We start from the raw sequence: 25493 nt of genomic DNA on the forward strand, positions 1-25493 counted from the left end.
GTAAAGGTCAAACTCAGGTAGTCAGGATTGCTAGTAAGTACCTTTACCAGTGGAGCTAGGCAATTTCATCAGCCCTCTTTGGAGTCTTCAGACACTTGCCACATTCCAAGTGAAACAGAGAGAGACATTCAGTTTGTGGATTATCTGAGATGACATAGAAAAGGAGAGCTTTTTTTTTTTGGTGGGGGGGATGTCAGCTGAGGAAGAAGGTCAGCTGGGTGCTTTCTCTGCCTCTCCAAGCCAGCAAGCTTTCACCCCAGCATCTGGCTCCCAACCAAGTCTCTATTGGTAAAATCAAATGTTTAAGATACTTTTAAAAAAACAACAAAACCCAGCTGGGCTGTGTGGCTCTATCACTTGTGACTTGGCACTAGATGAAGGTGACACTTCCTTACCTGGCTGTAGTGAACCTTCTTGGCCATCCATCAGTTGCCATAGTCTCATTTGTGTTTCTTACTGGTATGTTTGGCATAAAAAAATCTCAAGATCAAATGCTTTAATTTCAAGTATGCATTTTGGAAAGGCAGACGGGAGTCTGAATTGGCTTGGCTGCTTCCGTGTTGTATGATAGTATATAATCCTGACCTCTCCCAGCTTTACTTTCTACATGTGAACAGGGACAAGGGACTGGACTTGAGAGAAGATTAAGGGATGATGCAGGTACAAACTATTGAGAGATCTGATGAGGCAGAGGAGTGACAAGGATGACTGCCAGGTTTCTATCTCAAGGACTGGAACTTGGGTGGTGTTTTAGTGCAGGGGAGATAAGAGAAGTTTGTGTGTGTGTTTGCATGTGTGTGCATGCGCGTGCACATTCTCTCATCTGTCTCTGTGTGAAAGATACAGAGAGGCAAAGATGGAAAGGGAAGCACAAAGATTAATTGTGGCTTGTTTTTTTTTTCTTTTAGCTGTGTGTGTGTGTGTGTATACGAATGTGTGTTCTCATTTGCATGTAGGCACAAGTGAGTCATGGCATGTTTATAGTCAGAGAACAACCCTGAGCACTGTTCTTGCCTTCCACCTTGTTTGAGCATAGCCTCTGTAGTTCACAGGCATCCTGGCCTGTGAGCTTCCAAGGATTCTTCTGGTTTTGCCTTCCATCTCACTCTAGAAACACTGAGATTACATATGTACTTTACCATGTCAGAATTTTCATGAGTCCTGGGGATTTGAACTCAGGTCCTCATGCTTGTATATCAAGTATGTTACTCATCTCTCCAGCCAGGCATGTGATTTTTGAGGTTCTATTTAGACAGTGTGCAAATGTTTGACTTGAAGTTTTCATGGCGCTTAGAGGAGAGATCTGGATTGTAACAGAACTTCTGAAGTCCTTGCATAAATTCAGTCATGTAAGTAAGTGAGCCTCTGTAACCAACAGAACATTGCATGAGCCTTAGGAACATTTTTATTTACTGGTCTCAGGGGAATTAGGAACTCTTGAAAAATCACCTTTATGATATCATAAGACTAATTTTTCTCTTCTTGAACCATCAGCTCTTGAAATGAAGAAGAAAGTATATTGTCTATATAAAAGAAGGGGAAAAATCTTTATAAAATTCTTCAGTAGATACAGAAATGAATGTTAGGTTATTGAAACCAGTTTACAACACTTACCTAGGGGAGTAGAGAATAGAATTAGTAAAGGACAAAGATTGAGGAAAGTTCTTGAGGTCCTGAGGTCACACACTGTATGTTTGTTCTGACAGTAATCTGGGTGGTTAACATTTGACTCAGTGCTCACCCTTCTAGGTTCCAGGCTAGAACTGATTTGTGGTGAGAGTTTGCTTCGTAAATGCGATATTGAGAAACATAAGTGCAATTGAAGGCACTGGGGAGTGACTAGTTCAGATGTCCAGTGACTTGTAGTTTCTTTTAAGAAAGGCTGATAGACCCAGGAAGTGAAAACAGGAACTTGGAGGAGTCCATGAGTTTGAAGAGTGGGTGTGAGCATGGTAAGTCGGGAAAGAACTGGAGAAAAGGGTTAGAGGATGGAAAATTTGTACTTGTAATTTTGGGTATCAAGCCATTCTTTATATTTTTTTCAAGAATATATTTTGAGATTATAAGATAGTTACATAATGTCCCATCTCCACCTTTCTCTGCTACAACCTTCCCACATACCCTGCTTTGCTTTCTTTCTTTCAAATTCATGGCCTCTTTTTCTTTAACTGTTGTTAGGCAGCCATGTTGGTGAGACATCATGGATGTAGCTTTTGGCTTTTCTGTCAGACACAGTCTCACAGCAAACTTTCTATTCCTCTGGTACTTACAATATTTCTGCGTTCTGCTTCCTCTTCTGAAATCAGCCCTGAGCCTTAGGTACAGGAGCCGTAGAATCAGTTGGGACAGTGAAGCCATTCTCAGTAATGAAAAACTCTGTGGTCTCCCTCTGACAATGTGAGGACTCTAATACCAAAGGATCAAGCTGCTAGATTAAGGTGTGGCTGTTTCAAGAGAGCAATCAAACAGAAGATTAGAGCTAAGGGCAGGGGAAGTAAACCAGCTTTCTTCTGGTGAATGAGCATTCCAGAAATGCTAGCTTTAATTGGGTTAAGTGACCACAAATATTACAAAGATGGAATGAGTCATTTGGTGACAAAGATGTCTGAGGGTCTGAGGTGGCAACCTTCCCATCATGTGTGTGGGCTCCTTGTGAATATGGACCTTTGTCTAGAGTAGAGGGGCCAAGTCAGTTCTCCCTGTTGTGGAAAGATATTTTCATTTATCCCCTCATTGCTAGCCTCATAATAAGCCTGGAAGGCAGGCAAAGCAGTAATGATAGGATATTTAATTTTCTTTTACCCTCGGAGCTATGAAGATTCAACATAATCATTTGTGTGAAAATACTTTAACAAGCTTAAGTCACTACATATTCAGGTTTTATTATTACTCACACCTTTGAAGTATTTCTCTTTGTGTTTTTTAGGGTATCATAACACATTCCCTAAAGTAATTAGGGCTTCCCTTTAACAGAGCCAAGGCTGGCACCTGTGTAGATGCTCATTGTTGATTATTAAGTCTTGATGTGGACTGGCATTTTTCCCTGGAGTTTGAGCACCTCCTTCAGAAGCTTCTCAAGTCCAAAACTCCATCTCTTTGTCTTTCTGCTACAAAGTGCACACTCCCATCCAGGCCACCCACCAGGTTCCACTTTTTGGCCCCCAGGACACCTTTAGCTGTGGATTGCTTTATAGAAAAACTAAGCCGAATGACAGTCCTGAGCAATTTGCCTGTGCAGTCTAATTTTCCAGGTTTTCCTGGTGAGGCAACAGGATTAGACTTACTCGATGCTGGGAATTGTGATTCTCATCATCTAAAGTCTTTCAGATTTTCCTGAAGAGAGGCAAATGTGACCCTACTCAAGGAGCCTTCATTTAGCAGCACCCTCTACTTTCTTCAAAACTTAACAGATCATGTTTGAATTCTTAGATGTTAAATTTTCTTGGAAGGGGAAAAGAAGCTTCAGTGATGGCTTAAATGGTGGCTCCTTCTTCTCCCTTCCCAAGAAATTTCACTAGCTCCATCACTTTTTCTGTTGTTGTCAGTTGCTTGTGTTTTCCTTTTAAGTCTGTCCTGCAGAAAACATATCCATTGGAGTCATTGGGCATAGACCAGCTGAGCTGTTTAGCACAATACACTGATGCTCTTAAGACACACACATATTCCCATTTAATGGGGCAGATTGAAGTCTATGTGCTGTGTCTATGTGTTCTCTTACTTGGTTTATAGCATTCCATGGCACATACACCTTCTACTCAGTGTTTTTACTCCCCGTGTCTTTATTCTGGACATAAGAAACACTTTTTGGCTCCAGGTAGAAACTCTGCCACAGGTGTATTCCTTGGGCACAGAAAGTTTTTGACCTATTGCTGACCTATCAGAGACTCCAAACATTACCCTGGAAGACTAATTATCCCTACTTCTGCCTCTCTCCAATGAGTCATAAGAATTTAGTGTAGCTGATTTCTTCCATTTGGATACCCTTTAACTTCCTTGACATGCCTAGAGTCATGATCATGTGGAGACAGAGAGCTCACACATAACATAGAAACACTAGCTGCTTTGCAATTCATGTTCTACTTACATTTATTTCTCTTAGTAATTTCTCTTACTTCTGTGGTTTCCCGAGACCTTCCAAACTCCCTGCTTATCCTCTATCATGTCACTCTCAACTCCATGAGGTGTCCTTCTAGAAGCAGAGAAAGGTGGAAGTGGAGAAGTGTAGTTACACTCCCTGTCTAGGACCAGCTTCTGTTAGAAAAAAACTCTGTTGAGTCTGGCACAGTGGCATACAATGGACATCCTAACACTTGAGAGCGTGAAGCAGGAATGTGATTTTGGGGTCGTGGGTTTTAGAGAGTTTGTGGCTATATAATAAGACCCTGTCTGAAAAACATAGAACTGGCCATCTGCTATTAGATGTGCTTTTCTTAGCTAGGGAAGACTGTTTTCCCATTTTCTACCTTCCTTAGTTGCCCGTAGTTGTTTTTTTTTTTTTTTTTGTCTAGAATTGAGGACTCATGAACTTTCCTTCTTCCATTTTGACATGTTAATAGTCAGCTTTAAAAACCTATACACACAGACTGAGAAGGTTGTATTTATATATTTAGGAATACACACACATGCACACACACAAACACACACATATTCGATACAGAAGAGGCCTTAGACAAAATCCAACTTCCCTTCATGATGAATTTCTAGAGAGACTAGGGAAGCAAGGGATACACCTCAACATCGTAAAGTCAGTTTAAGCAAGTCCACAGCCAACATTAACCTAAACGGACAGAAACTCAAAGCATTTCCACTAAAATCAGAAAGACAAGGATTTCTACTCTCTTCATATCTATTCAAAATAATAGTACTTGAAGTCTTAGCTAAAGCCATAGGACAACTGAAGGAGATCAAGGGGATACAAATAAGAAAGGAAGAAGTCAAAGTGTTTTTATTTGAAAATATCATTTATTTTATGATATCATTGTATATAGCCGACTCTATATTATATTTATGTTGTATACATAAATGACCGTAAAACCTCCACTAGGAAACTTTTACAGCTGATAAACACTTTCAACAAAATAGCTGGCTATAAAATTAACACATAAAACTCAATAGCCTTCCTACATATGAATAACAAACAATGTGAGAAAAAAAGTTAGGGAAATAGTATCTTTCTACCTTGAAACCTTGTACTTCAAATAGTTCTTGCACCCCATAACCTTGAAAAATACCCTAGGAGAGTTCTAACCAAGCAAGGAGGACCTGTATAATAAATATTTAGGACACCAAAGAAATAAATTGGAGAAGACAGGCTTTTGTTCTATTCCTTAAAAACAATCATTCCCCAAATAGAGATGCTAAGCCAGGTGGAATTGGTGGTTCTTCTTACTGGCCAAGCATCAGTTGTCATTCCTTGCTCTCAAGGGGAGAGGAATCTCTATAAAGCTAGCTTTTGTATTAATGAGTTAAGAACTGCAACATTTTGAGTGATAAGAACTCTGAATAAAAAAACAATATAAAAGGCCATGAATTTGAAAGAGAGCAAGGAGAGGTACATGGAAGGGTTTGAGGGGAGAAAAGGGAAGGGGTTAGTGATGTAATTATATTTTAATTTCAAAAAATAGAAAGTATTTTTAAAAATGACAAAAGTGAACACATTTTAAAAATCATCCTTCTTTTATCTTTGTTGGTCAATGAGTGTTAATTGCATGAGTACAAACTAGCCTTCAGAGACTAGCATTTATTTTTTTGTAATCATAACTAAGCAAACCTAGAATGTTTCGTTTCTTATTCAGGGATCTGGGCGTAATCATTGTCATCTCAGGATGCAGTGTTGTGGCCAAGATGTGGTGAGAATGAAGGTGGGATGTCAAACAATGAAGCTTCAAGAAAGCGTGAGCAAAAGTGAGTCATGGAACCAACTCTCTCAGTTTCTCTTACCAGCTCAGCACCAAAGTGTGCCACTGTCATTACTTTGAGCACCGATTTAAGGTGGGGGGGAGATAAGAGTACACAAGCAACTAAGTGTTCATGATTTTGAAGGTAGCACAGATTACCTCTGATCATGTATGCATTTCAGAGTAGCTGGCACAGGGCTTCCAGCAGGACATTGCATTCTTTTTGAAGGAATAGAAAGAGTCCTAGTTATCTCAATATTTCCAAAAATTCTAGGTAAGGGCTTTATAGCCTGTCTTCAGATGTAAGGCACTTCAGAAAGCAGATTGTTGAGTTAGGGACATGGTGAACAACGAAGGAAAAAAAGTCAAGGAGAAATGCTGCTCCTTTAAGGTTTCTTTGTTCTCCAATTTGTCTTTCTCTCTTTTCTCCTTTTCTTTTTTCCCATTTATTTATTTATTTATTTATTTACATATTTATTTTTTCATTCATTCATTCAGTCAGTCACTTTACATCCTGATCCCAGTCCACACTCCCCCCTCTCCTCTCGTCCCAGTCCCACCCTCCCACCCCCTTCCCCCTACTTTCCCATCCCCTTATTCAGAGAAGGGGAGGCCCTGCATAGCTACCAACCTGCCCTGGCAGTTCAAGTCATGGCAGGACTAAGTGCCTCCTCTTTCACTGAGGCCAGACAAGGAAGCCCAGCTAGGGGAATTTTACATTTTCTATTTTCAGAACCAAGATTTGCTCCTGCTTTACCAGCCATTTGTGTTTTGACTGAAATAAGATAACTGTGATTGTTTGAACAGCAGCGGTGTCCTGCTACGATTTACAGTGCCAATCTTCTTAGCCTAGTGCCTGAGACATAATTTACTTAATGTGTATTAATTGCTAATTTTATTTTTGCATCTCACTCCTGAGATCTGTCCCTTTCTCTACACTTGCATAAAATAAGGGAAATCAGACTGTTCCATACTTGCACTTCTTGTTCCAATAGTGAACAGGGCAGAAAAGACCCTGAAACTCATGGCATTGTTAATCAATCAGGGAAGGGAAACACTGAACAGACAGATAACAGTACTAAGGAAAAAGCCACAATACAACTAATGTAGGATATCATGAGTCGCATCTGTGTGGAGTTGTTATCTGAAAGAAAAATAATATTGACTAGGTACAACTGGGGTATCAGCAAGGCAGTGGAAAAAGGTATCCTGGGCAGCAGAGACAATGTGAACCATGATGGCTATTCTTCTGCCAACCTGATTGGACTGAGAAAGGCCTAGAGGTTGTGAAAACACTTCTAGGCATGACAGTGAAGGCATTTCCAGAGACAGTTGGCATGAGGGATAGTAGCTAAGGCAGAAGGGAAGCCAGGGAAGAACAAAAGCAAAAGGAAGATGAGGCCAGCAAGAATGCGGAGGCTTGGTTCTTCCTGAAAAGGCATTTGATGCTGTTTGCATTCCCTGTGGACATCGATACTAGTTTCCTAAGCCTTTCAATGTAGACCCATGATGATGAATTTGCAAGGTTTTCAGGCCTCCTGTCTTGGTCAGGCTCTTCATCTCTGATCTCACCTTCCTGCAGCTTACATCTTGGAAAAGCTACTCATTTCTATAGCTCCTCCATGTGCCGATAGCCATTTTGCGAGTATCCAGCCACCCAGTATATAAGCCAAGTGAATTAACCTGTTTTGCATCCATATGTACACACATATATGTGTATAAATGCACATATATATATATTCCCTCTAGAGACTGCTGAGTTATAGATGTACAGAGCTTTGGTTTGAGAGAGTGTGGTTCACAAAAACAATCTAAAAGTGACTTTCCATAGCTGTGAAGTCAGGGAATTGCTCTGTAGAGCCCTGTGCTGAGCTTTCTGCAATAGTGAAAATAGCATTGCAATACTGGATGGGCTCTTTTAGTAAATGAGGATCCATAATTTTAAGAATTTGTTTTCTCAAATCATAAATAATTGATCAAATAAAATACCATCAAGCTCACATTTTTTTTCTTTCTACTTTAATCTAAGAAAATACCTATGGGTAGCTAGCATTATATGAACAGAGATTTTCTTTGACTGATAGTTCTGAAGGACCAAGATCAGGAGCCTTCCTCGAACAATGGCCTTGCTGGAAGTGTTCTAAAGAGGGCTAAAAGACATTGTTGTCAAGAGACGGGAAGTGTGTGTGTGTGTGTGTGTGTGTGTGTGTAGGTGTCAGACAGACAGAGAGAGAGAGAGAGAGAGAGAGAGAGATTGTGTATTTCTTCTGTTCTATCTCGCTTTTATGAAGACATCAGGTAGGTTCCAGTCAAGAAGGCTTTACCCTAATACCTTTATTTAGTCCTATCATGTTCCAAAGGCCTAACTTCTAAACATTATTGTTAAATTAAGTTTCTACTGTCTAAATATGCCATGATGGGAATTAAGTTTTAATACACCTTTGGGGACACATTCCAACCACATCTAAACCACAGGAGCCAGTGCAACTGATGACATCAACTATCCACAATTAAGATCTCCTTAAATGAGAACCTCCCCTATCAGTGGACTTGGGGAGGGGCATGCATGCAGAAAGGGGAGGAAAGGTGGGATCGGGAGGGGAGGAGGGAGGGGCTTATGGGGGGATACAAAATGAATAAAGTGTAATTAATAAAAAAATAAATAAAAAAAAGAAAAAAAAGATCTCCTTAAACACGGGTGCCTAGGCTACAGTCGCTGGAGCCTAGCCAGCTGTGCTTCTAACATGGCTGTGGCCACCATGCACTAGTGTCCACCTTACGTTGCACTGAGTAATTTGCCCATCACGTTACTGCCAGTCTTGACTTGGCTGGTTTAATAAAGTGGTGGTTGTAGGCTATCCTCCAAGATCCACAACTTCACTAGCCCTGGTTAGTTGGCTAGGTCTCTAGTACCGGGCATGCATTTCCTCTTGACATGTCTGAAGTCTTATGAGAGAACTGTTGGTTACTGCCAGTGTATGTGTTCCACTATTGTACCCTTAGGGTTATTGGGCCGGGCTGGTCATTGATGTAGTTCATAGGCATCATAGCTAGGTAAGAACTCTTGGTTGCTTCCATTCTTTAGAAGCTTGCAAGGTGCCTTCTGGTGTCTTCACGGTGTCTTCAGGGAGGATCCTAGTCCTGAAAACATACACAGAAGTAACATTATACAGACTGAGCAGATTGTATTTGTGTATTTAGTGATATATATATATATATATATATATATATATATATATATATACATATATATATTCAACAACAAGTAATAAAAGAAGAACTTTTAAAAGAACTTTAAAAAGAGTAAGGAGGATAAATGGGACAGTTTGGGAAGGAAAGGGAAGGCAAATGATTCAATTATGCTATAAAATAAATAAATACTTTGTACAAAAATTATCCGGGCATTGCAAACCTACTTCATACCTATGCAAAATATTTCTAAGAGCATTTGTGTACATCTTCTGGGAAACCATGAGCATTAGCAAAAATCCCCTCCCATTTTCACACTAAGCCACGTGCATTTGATATGCACCACCTCAAAGAGCCATAGTTTCCCCCCCAGCACTGTGCAGTGAGGAAAGAGCATAGAGATTTCTAAGAATACAATTTTCTGTTAACTGGAAGTGAGTGGCAGTTCTTGGAAAGCTGCCTCCAGAATAACCTGTTTGTAAGATTATTTAGTTTTATTTGACGTGAAAAAAAACCTGTTAACCCATTTAACTGCCAGAAACTTTCCGTTTATCACCTTAAATACATCAACACCAATGGATATATTAAAACAGAAGTCTATGTCTATTTTTAAATTATTTTAAAACCTGTGTTCATACGGCTGTTCTGTTTGAGAACTGGTTGAAATAAGATCATGCAGGTGAAAATGCAGGGTAGTGCAGGCCTATAGTCAATGCATAGAGCCAGGGATTTTAGTACTTGGAGTCTTAAAATTTTAAGACCATCCTTAGGTGCTTTATTGCATTTTGTGTGCGTGGTCAGTGAGCACTTATTTTGCTCTGGTAAATGGCAGTTCCAAATAAGAAAACAAATTTAGAGGAAAAAGCCACACTGTATTTGTCTTATGTGAGAAAACTGACTTAAACTAAAATCTCAAAACTATTTCTAACTTAAGCCCTGAGGTGGGATGGGTATAGAGGAGCAGCTCAGAACCATATAGTCACCCTGGACCGAAGCACGAAGCACGCTATACCTAAACTTCTGGCTTCATGTTTGCTTCCTTTGTTCACCTCTCTTTCCTCTCCTTCCCACTCCCTCCTTTCTCCCTCTCCTCTTCCTCCTTTTTCTCCTCTACCTCCTCTACCCCTCTCTTTGCAGGGTCTTCCTATGTAGCCCAGGCTAGCCTCCAATCTGAGATCTCTCTCTCACAGCTTCTCAGACCTAGGATGACTGATGTCCATCACCTGTTAAAAATCTTTATCCTTGCTAGGGCTTTTGTTACAGATTCTGTTGTGGTAAGGTGGAAGCTGGGAAAACACAGGGTAGGGGATGAGTTTCTGGATGATTCTGCTTTCCTTGAAACTGACTGGACAGAACAATGGTAGGGAAAATTGATTTTGAGCCTTAGTGGTTGATCTTTCGGAAGGTTTCCTGTAACAAGGAATTCTTAGCAGCATCTGGGAGGATGAATGGGAGCTGACCAGGACTGACACCCCCAAGATTGTTTCTTAACACCAGAAACCCAGGCCATGAGCCTTTGTTCTCTATTTGGTAGGCAGAAGATGAGAAGAGCTAGCTGTACTGTTATTGCTGAAACGGACCTGCCAGTGCATGTAGCTTCCGAAAGGCAGGCAGGGTGCAACAGGCTGAGGGGTCCCTCAATGACCAGCAGTTTTCATGGACACTTAGCAGCAAAGGAGGAGGAACAGCTGAGGACCCTTTCCCCATCTGAAGCAAAGGAGCAGAAAATGATGGGAGTTTCTCTTTGTAGAATGCATTCCTGAAACACTTGTGTATCGATGGGAAGTGTTGTAGAGCTGGGAATTTACATGTTTTTATGAGCTTGGCTCTGCTCACCTTTGACCATACCAGGGTACAGGCAAGGTAAGGAGAAATGGCAGTCTTGCTGTTGTTCAGTTTGTGTCTTTCCTTTTTAAGCTAGGCATGCCTGATAGAAAAGCTAAGTACTAGTAACCCCAGATTGAAGGACTTTCTGTTTCTTTGTTGAACATAAACAATGAAATAAAATCACAGATTCTTTTAGAATAGCACATGAGTAGAGCTGTCTAAAGGAAATATAACTCAAACCACCTATATAATTAAGAATTACAGACATTTTACAAAGATAAAAAGAAATGGATAAGCTCATTTAATTAAAAATGTTATTGTGGTCATGAAGGGACGGCTTAGCTGGTACACACTTGTCTAGCAAGGAGTGGGGCTCGAGTTTGGTCCCAGTACTCACATAAAATAGCCAAGGTGTGGTGGTGTACACTTGTAGTCCCAGCACTGTGGATGGAGGGGTTGTGTGGTTCACTGGCCAGGCAGTCTAGCCTCCATGATGAGCTCCAGGCCACTGAGAGACCCTGTCTCAGAGAAGGTCAATGACAGTCCTGAAGATGACACCTAAGGTTGCCCCCTGGCTTCCTTACACACAGAAACATTCATGTCCATAAAAGCGTTATCATGCATATTCAACACATAACCGTGATATTATGCGGTTCATGGGTAGAGTAAGATGGCCGGCAGAGTGAAAAAAACTAACATGTCACATAGTTACCCATCTTCTCTCCCCGTGGTGAGAATTAGCTCATTTAACAGAAATCCTTAACGTGGTATACTACTGATGGCAGTATACTGTATGTTACAGCTGTTGCTTTTAGGTACACTGATTTGTCTCTTTGGACCCACATTGTCTCATTTCCTTCTCTCATTCTGCCTATCATCATTTTTTTCTAGCTATAGAAATATTTTTACTTTTGTAGACAGAAGTAAAAATAAAATTTTTGGATTCCATATATAAATGAAATAATATAATATAGTATCTTTTGTTGGACTGATTTAATATTAACATACTTTTAATATATTTTACTTAAATCAATATGTTTAAAATACCAATTTTAACATATAGTAAATATAAAAATATTAAAAAATTTTGTATCCTTTTCACATAAATACTTAATATCTGGACTTTAGTATCCACTTATAGCATGTGTCAGAACATTACATTGCTACTAGAAATAATTTTTAGAGTTATACAACTTTTACACCTAGAAAAATGAGTTCGTGTATTCAAATTGTTTTCAATATACCTAAAGTTTTTCAGTAGCTCAACTGAATCTCAGTTTACTATAAATAATTAGGTTAAATGCAAATAAAATTTCAATTTCTCACTTCTATTAGCCAAGATTCCAGAAAGAGGCCCTTGTTGAATCTGTATTTGGCTACAATTCTCCAACCAAGGACCATGCATGGATATAACCTAGAACCCCTGCTCAGACGTAGCCCATGGCAGCTCAGCATCCAAGTGAGTTTCCTAGTAAGGGGAACAGGGACTGTCTCTGACATGAACTCAGTGGCGGGCTCTTTGACCTTTCCTCCCTCCAGAGGGAGGAGTAGCCTTGCTAGGCCACAGAGGAGGACATTGCAGCCAGTCCTAATGAGACCTAATAAACTAGGGTCAGATGGAAGGAAAGGAGGACCTCTCCTACCAGTGGACTTAGAGAGGGGCAGGGAAGAGATAAAGGAGGGAGGGTAGATTTGGGAGGAAATGAGGGAGGGGGCTACGGCTGGGATACAAAGTAAAAAACCTGTAATTAATATAAAAAATAAAAATTATAAAAAAATAGAGGAAAAACTGTCAAAATCATTTTTTGCTTATTCTTGGCCCATTTCTTCTGTGATGTTTATGAAGCAGGGATTTCACAGGAAGCTGATTGTGAGGTTCTGGGCACAGGTACAGAGCCCTTTAACCTATTATACTTCCCACCACCAATTAGCTATCTGATGTTTTGTTTCTAAGGAGAATAAGACTTGTTTCTCTGCCCTGTTGGGTCTTGCAGAAAATGTTTTGAAGAATGGATTTCTAGACCTTAAATGGTCTCAAGCATCTTATTCCATGACACGTAAATGCTTGTCTACAATTTAATATTGCAGTTCCTCTTTATGTACCACGTTCTTATTTGTACCTGCTTTTTTTAAATTGCTATATTTTAGACTTTTGTGCATAAAATACAGCACTTGACTGACTTGCTGTTTCTCTTTATGTCATCATTAAATCAAGTTATTTTCTTGCTTTAAAGGTTTTTTTTTTTTTGTCTTTATTTCCCCAGTGTTTGGTAGCTGTTAGTCATTTGAATCATATCAAACTTAACAGTAACCGAAATCCACATTTCGCCTCTTCCTGTATATGTATGAGTAGTCTCATAATGTTTTCTGAAACACCTCACTTTTTTTAAACAACAAAAAGCTCTTCCCAACTTGATACCAGTTGAAGCAGTTAGGCCTGCTTTTACCTGATAATGGCAGTTAAAGCTGTGTTACATTCATTTGGGGCAGGAGAGATAAAGGGACTTGAAGAATCTGGGGGTGTGTCTCAAAAAAAAAAATCCAGCAAACAGCAGGTCTTGTTAAAATTCAGTCAGTTCAGGAGAAAGCCCCAGGCTCTCCATTTCTAATAAGTTCTTGTAGATTGTGTATGTATTTACATTTATTTATTTATTTTAGTGTTGTATTTTTTTAAATGTATGGGTATGTGCATGTGTGTAAATCACAACACTCATGTTTGGTGCCAGGAAACAGCACTGGAGCTCCTGGAACTGGAGCTACAGACAGCTGTGAAGCTCTAGGGCCTGGAAATCAAACCCAGGTCCTTGGAAGAGCAGCCAGTGCTTTTGACTGCTGAGTCATGACTCCAGGCCTTGCATGTTATACTTTAAGTAACCAGTTCAGTGCCTTTTGTAATCAGTTCCCCTTGCACACTTCTTCCTGTGAGGTGAATGTATGTTTCTTTCTTTCTAAGCCTGTGCTGAGAGCCTTTCAAATCTTAGCTGAGGCTTTCTTATGCAGGGTTTCTTTGTAACAGCCCTGACTGTCCTGAAACTTGCTCTGTAGACCAAGCTGGTCTTGAACACAGAGATCCGCCTGCCTCTCTGCCTCCCAAGGGCTGGAGTTAAAGCCATGTGCTACCACTGTCCAGCTCTATTTTCGGGCTCCCATTTCCTTCAGGGAACGGGATGTGTATAATCTTGAGGTTTCCCCATGGTCTGGTAAAATGAAAAGTGTTAGTGATGGGTGTAGATTTTTCATAAGATTGTTTAGGTCCTCAGAGAGATCTGGGGAAGACCACAGTGTTGAAGTGTTCTTGGGGAGGCAGCAATGCAAACACCAAAGTCCTGGACCCTCACCAGAAAATCTTTCCAGTTGGCCTTCTAGCAGACTTTTTTTTTTTTTAGGACTGATTTATTCATTCATTTTGCCAAAATCAAAAGAAATCAATGAATACACATATAATAGAGATAATTTATTTTCAGAAATTAAATTTCTGAAAAAAGAGGAAAGCTAAAAGATGGAGGGATTGCTCCTGTTTTAGGCAAGGAAAGGGTTTATGAAGAAGCTTTTGGAAGGCTTGGGTCTTTTCCATACAATTTATGTCCTCCGACATTGACCCAAAGTGAGGTCAAAATGCTTTTGTTTTTAAAGAACTGAAATTGGCTCCAGATTCTTTTACTTTTTTGTTTTTTCCTATGCCTAGGTCAATGTTCCTCTTAGACACCCTGACCCTTCTTCATTGTCACAGTATATCCATCCATCTGTCCATCCATCCATCCATCTACCTGTCTGTCCTTCCATCCATCTTCTATCTATCTATCATCTATTTATCTATCTATATCTATTATCTATCTGCATATCATTTATCCTCTTTATCTGTGTTTATTAGCCTCACATTGCATTCATCAGAGTTCTTTGAAAACTGTCACAATGTCTTTCTAGTAATCCAGACACCCCTCACAAAGCACCTTTGATGGGGTTTCAGTACAGTCATCTAGGGCAGCATCGTTTTACAGAAATGAATCTGACTGAATCTGTCTACCTACTAAAATAAAGCAAACAGCAGGTGGAAGAGCCAGGTGCCCACATTACAGCTTTGAATAGATCCCTTTGGGGAATTTGGGGAACAAGATGCCAGGAATGTCTCCATTTGCCTGGGTGTATGCAGTCAGAGATAGAGCCCTGTTTGTGTGTGTAAGACTGGGGTTTCCCCCTCCCCTCTCCTGGTGGTAATGTTTCGAAAACAAACTTTTCCCTTTCTGGCTCCCTGGAGTAAAATGGCTGCCAAGGTATTTTGGAACAGAAAATTAATATGCTGGCCACCGTGAGACAGTAACAAGGGTCCTTTGATATTTCCTATGTTCTTTGTGATCAAGTTGGCACCTATTTTCTTCTTGGGTTCTGAGATGTTATAGGCCAATACTGGCTTGTGACATGTTTCTTTGAGGGATATGCTGTGGGCGTTGGCTCCTGTTTGGATTGGAAGGCGTGAAGGAGCAGCTCTCTACAGAAGAGTTCTCCTGGAGTCCATCAGGGAGAGGGGGGAAACCAAACACAGTGGGAAATGTTTGACAATTAAAACCAGCCCTCGCCTGTGTGGTCCTCTGTTTTACCACATCACTTTGTGGAAATGGACAGCCGGAAAGAAGTCTGACAGCTGATAGACCCAAAAACTTGTTAAGCCTGGTCTATAAGGTAGTCAAGAAAATGACAAAATCTTCAGAGTGTTAAGGAAATTATTAAATAGCTCTGATGACTACAGGCCAGCAGACTGCTGGACCATAGCGTTACAGTTACATGACTGAGAAAATAGGAGGGTTGGCTGAGCCCAATCCAGAAACAGTTCCAAATGTGCTAAGATTTTTCCAGAGAGCCAGCACTTTTATTCTTTTAAGTAAAGGTTTCATTATCTGCAAATATGATTTTTTAAAACAAAACACCACATTTTAATTTCAATGTATGAGTATAAGACAGAAAATTAGTGTTTTTTATTTACCTAGTCATTTTTTTCTTTTAAATAGAATGTGTGCTTTTATTTATTTTTTGTTTTTTTCAAATCTTTTTTTCTTTATTAATTACACTTTATTCACTTTGTATCTCCCCTGTTGTTCCCTCCCTCCTCCCATCCCAATTACCTCCCTTTCTCCCCCCTCTGCACGCATGCCCCTCCCCAAGACCACTGATAGGGGAGGTCTTCTTTTCCTTCCTTCTGATCCTAGTCAATTAGGTCTCATCAGAAGTAGCTGCATTGTCTTCTTCTGTGGCCTGGTAAGGCTGCTCCCCCCTCAGGGGGAGGTGATTAAAGAGCAGACCAATCAGTTCATGTCAGAGACAGTCCCTGTTCCTATTATCATGGAACCCACTTGGACACTGAACTGCCATGGGCTACATCTGTGCAGGGGTTCTAGGTTATCTCCATGCATGGTACTTGGTTGGAGTATCAGTGTCAGGAAAGACCCCTATGCTCAGATTTTTTGGTTCTGTTGCTCTCCTTGTGGAGTTCCTGTCTTCCCCAGATCTTACTGTTTCCCACTTCTCTCATAAAATTCCTTGCACTCTGCCCAATGGTTGGCCATGCGTGTCTTTCTGGGTCTGGGTTACCTCACTCAGGATGATCTTTTCTAGTTCCATCCATTTGCCTGCTAATTTCATAATTTCCTTGTTTTTAATAGCTGAGTAGTATTCCATTGCGTAAATGTACCACAATATTTTAAATCCATTCTTTGGTTGATTCCATTCTAGGTTGTTTCCAGATTCTGCTCATTATGAATAAAGCTGACCTGAACATAGTTGGACCATATAATACAGGATAACCTTACTAAAATCCACAGACCTAAAGAAGCTAAATGATAAGGAGGACCCTAGGGAAGATGCTTAATTCTCATTCAGAAGAGCAAATAGAATAGACAGCAGAAGTGGTTGAAGAGAGGGAACAGGATGGGAACCTACCATACATGTTCTCTGAAGGACTCCACCCAGCAGGAGATCAAAGCAGATGCTGAGACTCAGAGCCAAACTTTGGGCAAAGCGCTGGGAGTTATATGGAAGATTGGGGGAATAGAAGGATCTGGAGTGGACAGGAGCACCACAAGGAAACCAACAAATTTAGGCACAGGGGGCCCCACAGAGACTGATGCACCAAACAAGGACCATGCATGGAGAGGACCCTGGCTCCTTGCTAAGATGTAGCCCATAGCAACCAGTCTCCATGTAGGTGTCCTGGTAAGAGGAGCAGGGGTTGTCTCTGACATGGACTTGGCTGCCCACTCTTTGATCAGTTCCTCCTGGCAGGGCATCCTTGCCAGGCTACAGAGGAAGAGTATGCAGGCAGTCCTGATGAGACTTGATAGGCTAGGGTCAGATGGCAGAGGAGGGCTCCCTCTTTCAGTGGCTAGGGGTGGGGGATAGGGAGAAAGAAGGAGGGAGAGTGGGACTGGGAAGAGAAGAGGGAGGGGCTACAATTGGGATATAAAGTGAAAAAATTATCATAAATAAATAAATAAAATGAATAATAAAAACAAACAAATATAAAAAGTAGGGGCTTGAGAGATAGCTTGGTGGTTAAGAGTATGTACTGCTCTTGCAGAGAACCTAAGTTTTATTCCCAGAACCCATGTTAGGAGGTGTACAATTGCTATAACTCCAGCTCCAGGGCACCCCAAAGCATCTATCTACAAACACACACATACAAACAATTAAAAATAATTTTAAAAAATCATAACAAAACAACAAATATATAAAATGTCAATAAGTATAGTAAAATTTCCACTACTCAGAATCAACCCATTTATACTCTGGTGTGTTCTTTTTCCTTTTTAGCTTTTCTCCATGTATGTGTATGTGTATGTGTAAGTGTATGTATGTGTATGTATGTATGTATGTATGTATGTATGTATGTATTATGTCTCTGTCTCACTGTTTTTATTCTCTCTTTCTGTTTCTCTCTCTCTTTAGATAGGGTCTCACTGTATATCCCATGGCTAGTCTAGAACTCATGAGGTAGAGCAGGCTGGCCTTGAATTCACAGAGATCCACCTGCCTTTGCCTCCCAAGTGCTGGGATCAAAGGCATGAGCCACCATGCCTGCAGACTTCTACATTTCAACTAATACCATATGTTTTTTTTTCTAGATTTACATTTTTTTCATGTATATAACTTCCTTTCTCTCTTCCTTTTCTCCTTTCTTTTTTCCTTCCTTCTTTTAGTTCTTTCTTTTCTCCTTTACTTTCTCCTTTATCTTGGATACTTCTGCTTCTCCTTCCTAAGTGACACCCACCTGGCTCAGAAGTGCCATATGCATTGTAATGTGTACTTTTGTGAACTGTGCCTGCACTCACTCCTGTGTTATAACACATTATTCCATATCTTGTTTTTTTGTTTGTTTGTTTTTATTTTTTTAAAGAATGAGAGAATGATGAAATATGTCTTGAGTTTTTTGAGTTAATTATCCATACCTGATTCTCTGGAAAGTTCTCCAGGTGACAAGTATAATATAGTGGATTTGTGAGATAACTTCTGTATGAGTTGAAAGGATAGAGTTAAGATAAATGTCTGAAATGGTATAGCCAGCCTTTAGTTGACACTCAAGGCAACTAAGCGCTCCTTAGCCTTAGGCCTACATGTACCTATAAAACCAGTCCTCATTAGGACTGAGGAAAAAGAATCTTAGGGTGTAAAGAAATATAATAAGTAGAGCCGGGATCTAGATCAAGTCTAGGCAAGCTTACCTGGCACGTGTGAGGCTCAGAGTTTGCTCCCCAGTGCTCCCAGTGGAGGTAAGAGAAGAAGCGTGTATTAGTTTCACTATGAGTGCCCTATGCAAATTGATTCAAGAGAGTCATGAGAAAGGCCCGTATTCATTGAACTGCAACTCCCATCCCACCCACTGCTCCACAATCATGCTCCTGTGTGGAGGCATGATTACTGGCTGCATAGTCTCGGGCATATCTGTTGTCCCATCCCCAACTACTCCAAAGTTCAGTTTTCTCACATGGAACCTAAGCCACTTTTTTCAGTGTTGTGACTTCTATAGGAGAGAATGTAAAAGAACAGAGTGCCCAGTTCATAATGGATGCCCACTGGAAGTCACAGCCATCATCATCATCATCATCATCATCATCATCATCATCATCATCATCACTGCCGTGGCTGCATCTGTCCTGACGATCAACCTTCCATGTCTTTAACACTGCCTCTCTCTGTCCTCTAAACACTCTCAGCCATTGGTTGGGGTCCCATTTCAAACACACTGTCTTTTTTTATAGAATCAAATAGTTTACTTCCTGACATCTTGATGATATAACCTGCCAGACTTATCAGACCACCAAAAATGACATCCCTTTAGGAAGTTCTCCAACTCTCTTCTTCCTCCTGGACACTTTAGACGTGATATTCCTTACAGGTCAGCCTTACTGTAGGTTTCATTTCTTCAGTTCTGGTCCTATTTATTTGCTTGTGCCTTTCTCTCCATACTATAATGATCTGTTCATTATAACATGACTGGAAAGCAATGGTCTGTCGTGACACTTTAAAAAAAAATACCAAAGGCAGCTGTTGACTGAACACCTCATTTGGGCCAGGCACACAAGTCTGTCAGGGTCCTCAGCCTCATTGGGGGATGTTACCTTCTTCTCCTATGGACCATCATAGTGTGGCTCACAGACATCATATAACATGACCAGGATCACTTATGTGGAAAGTGGCAGAACCACAGATGAAGCTAAATCTCCAACTCTGCACCACAGCGTATAGACAGAGGAATGGATGATAAACATTTTAATATTTATTTCTGTCTGATCCTGTCTTTAGGTATTGGCTTAGAAAAGACCCAGAACTTTACCTTAAGAAGGAATATATTACATTTTAAACGACTGGTAAATTGGGCTCTGTATAAATACAGAAATGCTGTTTCCTGGCTTCATTGAGACAGAGGGAACTTGACTGTTTAATTGACCTTTGAGTAAGTGGAAAGAGGAAGAGGATGAAACAGATTAAAATAACTACTCCCATTTGGCTAAGGCATGTAACTGTGGCAGAACTTGGGTGTGAGGCACAGAAATGAAAGCACACTGAGAGATGCAGTCTCCACAGACTGTCTCACCGTTGTGATTCAGGCTGGAGAAAGGAGGTAGATTCAGTGAGCTATAGCTGTGGGTCCTGCTCACCACAATAGAGGAAGCAAGCAGAGTCATGTGATTGTCTGGTGTTCGTTAAGGTTTGGCTTCAGGTTAGTGCATCCTCAAGCCCCTAGAAAAAGAGTTGAATGCATATCCTGGATGCAGGATGTGAATGTATAGAACCATTTCAGTATTCACATGAGACAGGGGTCCTGTTGGTAAGGGTGCTGCAGGACGCATGGTGAATGCAGGGCAGGCATGAAGTGAAGTGCAGTAAATAAGGAGGCATGCTGGAACATCTCCTAAATCTCAGTTAGTATCAAGTTCCCAATGAGGTTTGGTTTAATTGTGTGTGTGTGTGTGTGCCCACGCGTGTGCTGGTATGAATGTCTATGTGCATATAGAAGACAGGAGGACATTAGACACAGTGTGCTCTATCACTCTTCACCTTGCTCCCCTGAGACAGGTCTCTAGTTTATTCTCATGGTGTACTACAGCCTTTCTGAATCTGGGATAGGGTTTGGTGTGTTATAGGACATCCTAAATGATACTGACGTTCTGCCAGGTCAAGAGCTATAACTTCGTTGTAACTGATTTAGATGTTTGGGGTGTACCACGCCTGCATGGAGACGTTTAGGATGGCGGCTAGCTTTCTGATTGTTGTGACTGAATACATGTTAGGCGCCCTTCAATAAGCTAGGCAGTAGCAATGGATTTGGAGGGTAAAGTGCTGTGTTGAGTTTTGGGATGGTGAGATGGAGGGTTGAGATTGCCAACATGGAGGAAATTGATGTTTTGGGGGAGAGTTGCTCTGCAGTTTATTTAATCATTTTAATTTTGTATGTTCTGAAGTTAAAATCAGCTGTATCATTTCCCCCTCTTTTTCAAATTTTTCTCTTTTTCAAATTCATGGCCTCTTTTTCCTAATTGTTACATATATGTATAATCCTAAGTATATGAATACAACCTACTGGTTTGTATAATGTTATGAGACTTGATAACATGGAAGGGGGAAATTTTATAGGGCTTCAACCTTATACAAAGAACAGCAGTCATATGAGAATGATGAGGCCAGGACAAACAGCCTTCCAATTGGTAATGTAATACGAATGGTAAGCCCAGAAATCACACACACACAACAGATTGTGCTTTATACTTTACAGAGCATTTGAAGAATCCAAATCTTTAAATTTCTCTCAATTATCAAATAATGGCTCTTAAGTAACTGTCTTTATAATCCCTTACACAGTCAATTGCTTTCAAAATTTAAATTGTAGCTGGGTGTGGTAACACACACCTTTAATCTCAGTACCCAGGAAGTAAAGGCCGGAGAATACCTGTGAGCTCAAGGCCATCGTGGTCTACATAGCAAGCTGGAGGACAGCCCGGACTACAGAGAGAGAGAGACCCCATCTTAAACAAAACAGAAACAAACAAACAAGCAAAACCCTTGCTTCCATCTCTTTATAGTCCTTTAGATCCCAGAAATGCAAAAGACACTGTTCTTGGTTTCTCTCCAGAACTTGAAAGGAAGATCTATTGCTGAAGACGCCGTATACTTGAGCCATAGAGTCATAAATCAAGCTGGCACTAACTTGGAAGCTTCATACTTACTGGGTAACTTTCATAGTGCTAGAAGGTCCGATTTACGTTACTGGGGGAGAAAAGTATTCAGCAATTGTGCCCAGCTGTGAACTCTACGAGATACAGTGATGACTGGCCTGGAAGTACAGTAGTGGCACAGATGAGAACAACCAATAACTTCCTGCTGATAGTTAATGATAGTTAATGCTCACTCTACAAGGCAGGACTCATGCCTGGTACTGGTCACTGGACCAAATGTGACTGGCTAGTTTATAGGCCGAGGGAGAATACAATACTTTAATTCTGCTAAGTGGACATAATATGAAATTGCCACTAAGATCTTCTCGTTATACTCAGATTAGTAATATGTTCTCAGCGAAAGAGCTTCTTTTTTTTTTCCTTTTTAACAAATTTTTTTATTAATTACACTTTATTCACTTTGTATCTCCCCTATAGCTTCATCCTTCCTCCCCTCCCAACCCCTCCCTTTCCTCCTTTTCTACACATGTGCCCCTCCCCGAGTCTACTGACAGGGGAGGTCTTCTTTTCCTTCCTTCTGATCTTAGTCTATCAGATCTCATCAGGGGTGGCTGCATTGTCTTCCTCTGTGGCCTGGTAAGGCTGCTCGCCCCTCAGGGGGAGGTGATCAAAGAGCAGGTCAATCAGTTCCTGTCAGAGACAGTCCTTGTTCTCATCACTATGGAACCCACTTGGACACTGGACACTGAACTGTCATGGGCTACCTCTGTACAGGGGTTCTAGGCTATATTCATGCATGGTACTTGGTTGGAGTATCAGTCTCAGGAAAGATCCCTGTGCACAGATTTTTTTGGTTCTGTTGCTCTCCTTGTGGAGCTCCTGTCCTCTCCAGATCTTACTATTTCCCAAGAAGAGCTTCTTTTTGTAGTTGATGGCAATTAATACAAAGACCACTAACTGGCCAACATGCAGAAAGTAAGAGGCTATTCAGTGGTAAGCTCTAAATGAGATGTCTGCATCACACACTTTCTATCTCTGGCTCAGTCATCATAGCTAAAGGGATGGGAACAGAAAAGTCATAAGAGCCAGAGCTAGAGGATGTCTTCAATGAAACAGTATTTGCTGGGAAAGGCAGGGCCATTGCACACATAAACTCACAATGGCTGTGACTGAAGGTATAAAGCCCTCACAATAGCAAGCCAGCAAGAATCCTGGCACGGACTGGGAAGAGGCCTCATAACCCCCCCCCCCCACTAGCTGAGATTCTAATGGCATGGCTGCAGGGGGTGGGAGACTCTGTTTATCATGGATTTAGTTAAGAGACTACCTGTGCTCCAATAGATGGTCCTACACTGGTTCACACACAGGCAAGATAAATGGGTTTAAAAAAAATAGAATGTATGAAGTTCAGAGGGAAAAGTAGTGGGGGTATAGGAGAGGATTTGGAAGGGAAGAAATGGGAGGACATGTTTAATCAAAGCACATGCATATATAAAACTCTTAAACAATAAAAATGAGTCATAGAATATCATCAGTACTTATTTAGATCAGCTCATAGATTTAAACAAGCAAGATGCTAAGGTTAAATTTATTGACTTTATAGTTTAGATCAGTGGTTCTCAACTGTCCTAATGCCATGACCCTTTAATATAGTTCCAAATGTTGTGGTGACCCCCAAACATAAAATTGTTTTTGTTGCTAGTTCATAACTGCAATTTTGCTACTGTTATGAATCATAATGTAAATATCTGATGTACAGAGTATTTGAAATGTGACCCCTGTGAAAGTGTTGTTTGACCCCCAAAGGGGTTGCAGCCCACAGGCTGAAAACCACTGCTCAGATGAAGAGATTTAGGGAGATTAGGCAAGTTGCCCAAGAAAGTGCAGAATCAAAGCATTAAGCTGTTTTTGTTTGTTTGTTTTGATCAAGTTGCACGTGTTAGGAAAAAAAAAAGAAAAAGAAAAAAGAAAAATCTACTGCTAAACTACATTACCAGCCATTAAACCAAAAAATTGGATCCAAGTGTCTTTCTGACTCTAAGCTCAGAGCTTCTGAACATTCATGGTAAGCGTCTCTTGGGTAAGACAATGAACTTTTATATACTATTGTAATGGAATCAATATGACCTATGACTAATACATTTTCTGCAGAGCAATTCCAAATTCTGTCTAAATACTGAAAAATTCATTTTGGAAATGAGTTCGGGGTCTTTTTGAGAAGTAGGCTACTCTCTTAATCATTCTTAGTAAGTGGGCTCATGTGACTTCCCAGGAATCAGTCTGACTGGGCTGATCAAAATGCCACCTTTGGCCACCTTTGGCAAGCACCTTATGGGACATCTACGCTTTCTTTTTAATACTCTCAAACAGGTTTAGAGAGGGATGTGACATTGTATTTTGTCTCTGCTTGCTTTTCCTCACAATATACTGACTCTGTGGTGTGCATGTGCATGTACACATTGGTATGTGTGAAGATAGGTGTGTGCAGGTGTGCACGCATGTGTATGTGTGTGCAGGACAGAGGTCTAAGCTGGGTATCTCTCTCGACTACCCACTCTTCATCTTATTTTGTGAGGTAGGGTCCCTGGCTGAACCAGAGCTCACTGATTAAGTTAGGCGGCCTGGCCAGGGAGGTTTAGGGATCCATCTGTCCCTGCTTCTCCAGTCCTGAGATTACACCTGTGTCCTCCCAGACCACCTCTTGCGTGGGTGGTGGGGATCCAAACTCAAGCAGCCTATCAGCTGAGCCGCCTCCCCGCTCTTTTTCAGGATGCTGCAGAGGCATACCTGTTTTGGCATTGATTATAAAATGAGTTGTTGGTAAGCCCAGCTAGAAAGGATATTTCAGCACAAATGCTGACTTCCTTTAGTTTTGGATAATTATAGACACCTGCTATGTTTTCTTGGTAGCACTGGCAAATGCGGGATGCACTAGTAAGAAACATGCAGGTCACTATGAAGCCTGGCTGGTTAGGTTGATGGGCTAAAAGAAATTGCATTCTTTTCCATATGACGAATCACGCAGTTGAATCATGCAGAGTGGCACCACCTGGGCCAATAACCACAGCAATCATACTTAATCTCCATTAGTGACAGATATCTAAGATAATGCTGACCCAGACAACAGCACAGGCCACACCACCTCAGCATCGGGGTTTGAGGTAACAAGGGTGCTGATACAGTGATGGGTTTTCCAAAGGTAACACGGGAAAGCTATCGTCACTGAAATAATCCCCAATAAGCATGCTTACTGACATTCATGAGAAAAGTAACTTCTACCAATGCTTAAAGTATTTGGCCTATATCCAAGCAGAAAGATGTCTATCAGTTAAGTAAGAGCTGGATACCTGTCTTCCCTCCAGCATATACAAGTGAGAGTAAGGGAACCCCACCTGACTGGGAAAAGGCACTCATCCTGTAAAGGTGTGGCTCTCCAGCCCACCCCTGATCCGTGTGGTCCTTGTTCCTCAGGTGTGCCTGTTTATCCCCACCACACCTACTCCTGTTCTAGCCCCAAGCCAAAGAACTCACAAACAGCCCTTCTGTTTAGATTTCAGGGTGTCTCAGGATTGCCGGCAGGCCCTCACCTCCTCCTCCTCCTCCTCTTCCCATCAGTGTCTACCTTGGTTCATTGTCTCTTGTCTGTTCAATTCCTGGCACATAGCAGGTGCTTAATGCCTCCTTTTGGGGTCTGGATTTGAATTTGACTTTCCTTTTCTGTTTGTCCACATCTCTTAGCTTCATTTTTGGATTCCCGATTTTGTCCTTCAGAAGCTGTGGCCCAGACAGGCAAGAAGCAGGGTTGTTCAGTGGAGAGCCCCTGGGCCTTGGGGTCAGCAGGCCCTGAAGACAATTTGCCACTTGACTATTAACAACTGCTGTAAACTAGTAGGTTATTCTTCCTTGGACCTTGGTTCAT

General features: G+C 41.0%; 1 long non-coding RNA gene across 1 annotated transcript; it reads left to right on the plus strand.

Annotated features, from left to right (window-relative positions):
* Nucleotides 1-614: 614 nt before the first annotated feature.
* On the plus strand, nt 615-25493 carry LOC132646748 (uncharacterized). Its single transcript, XR_009584996.1, has 5 exons — nt 615-660; nt 1878-1952; nt 5796-5904; nt 23505-23639; nt 25313-25493. It is a non-coding gene; the product is annotated as an uncharacterized LOC132646748 (long non-coding RNA).

The sequence above is a fragment of the Meriones unguiculatus genome, chromosome 12, assembly GCF_030254825.1.
Source record: "Meriones unguiculatus strain TT.TT164.6M chromosome 12, Bangor_MerUng_6.1, whole genome shotgun sequence".
NCBI classification, from domain to species: domain Eukaryota; kingdom Metazoa; phylum Chordata; class Mammalia; order Rodentia; family Muridae; genus Meriones; species Meriones unguiculatus.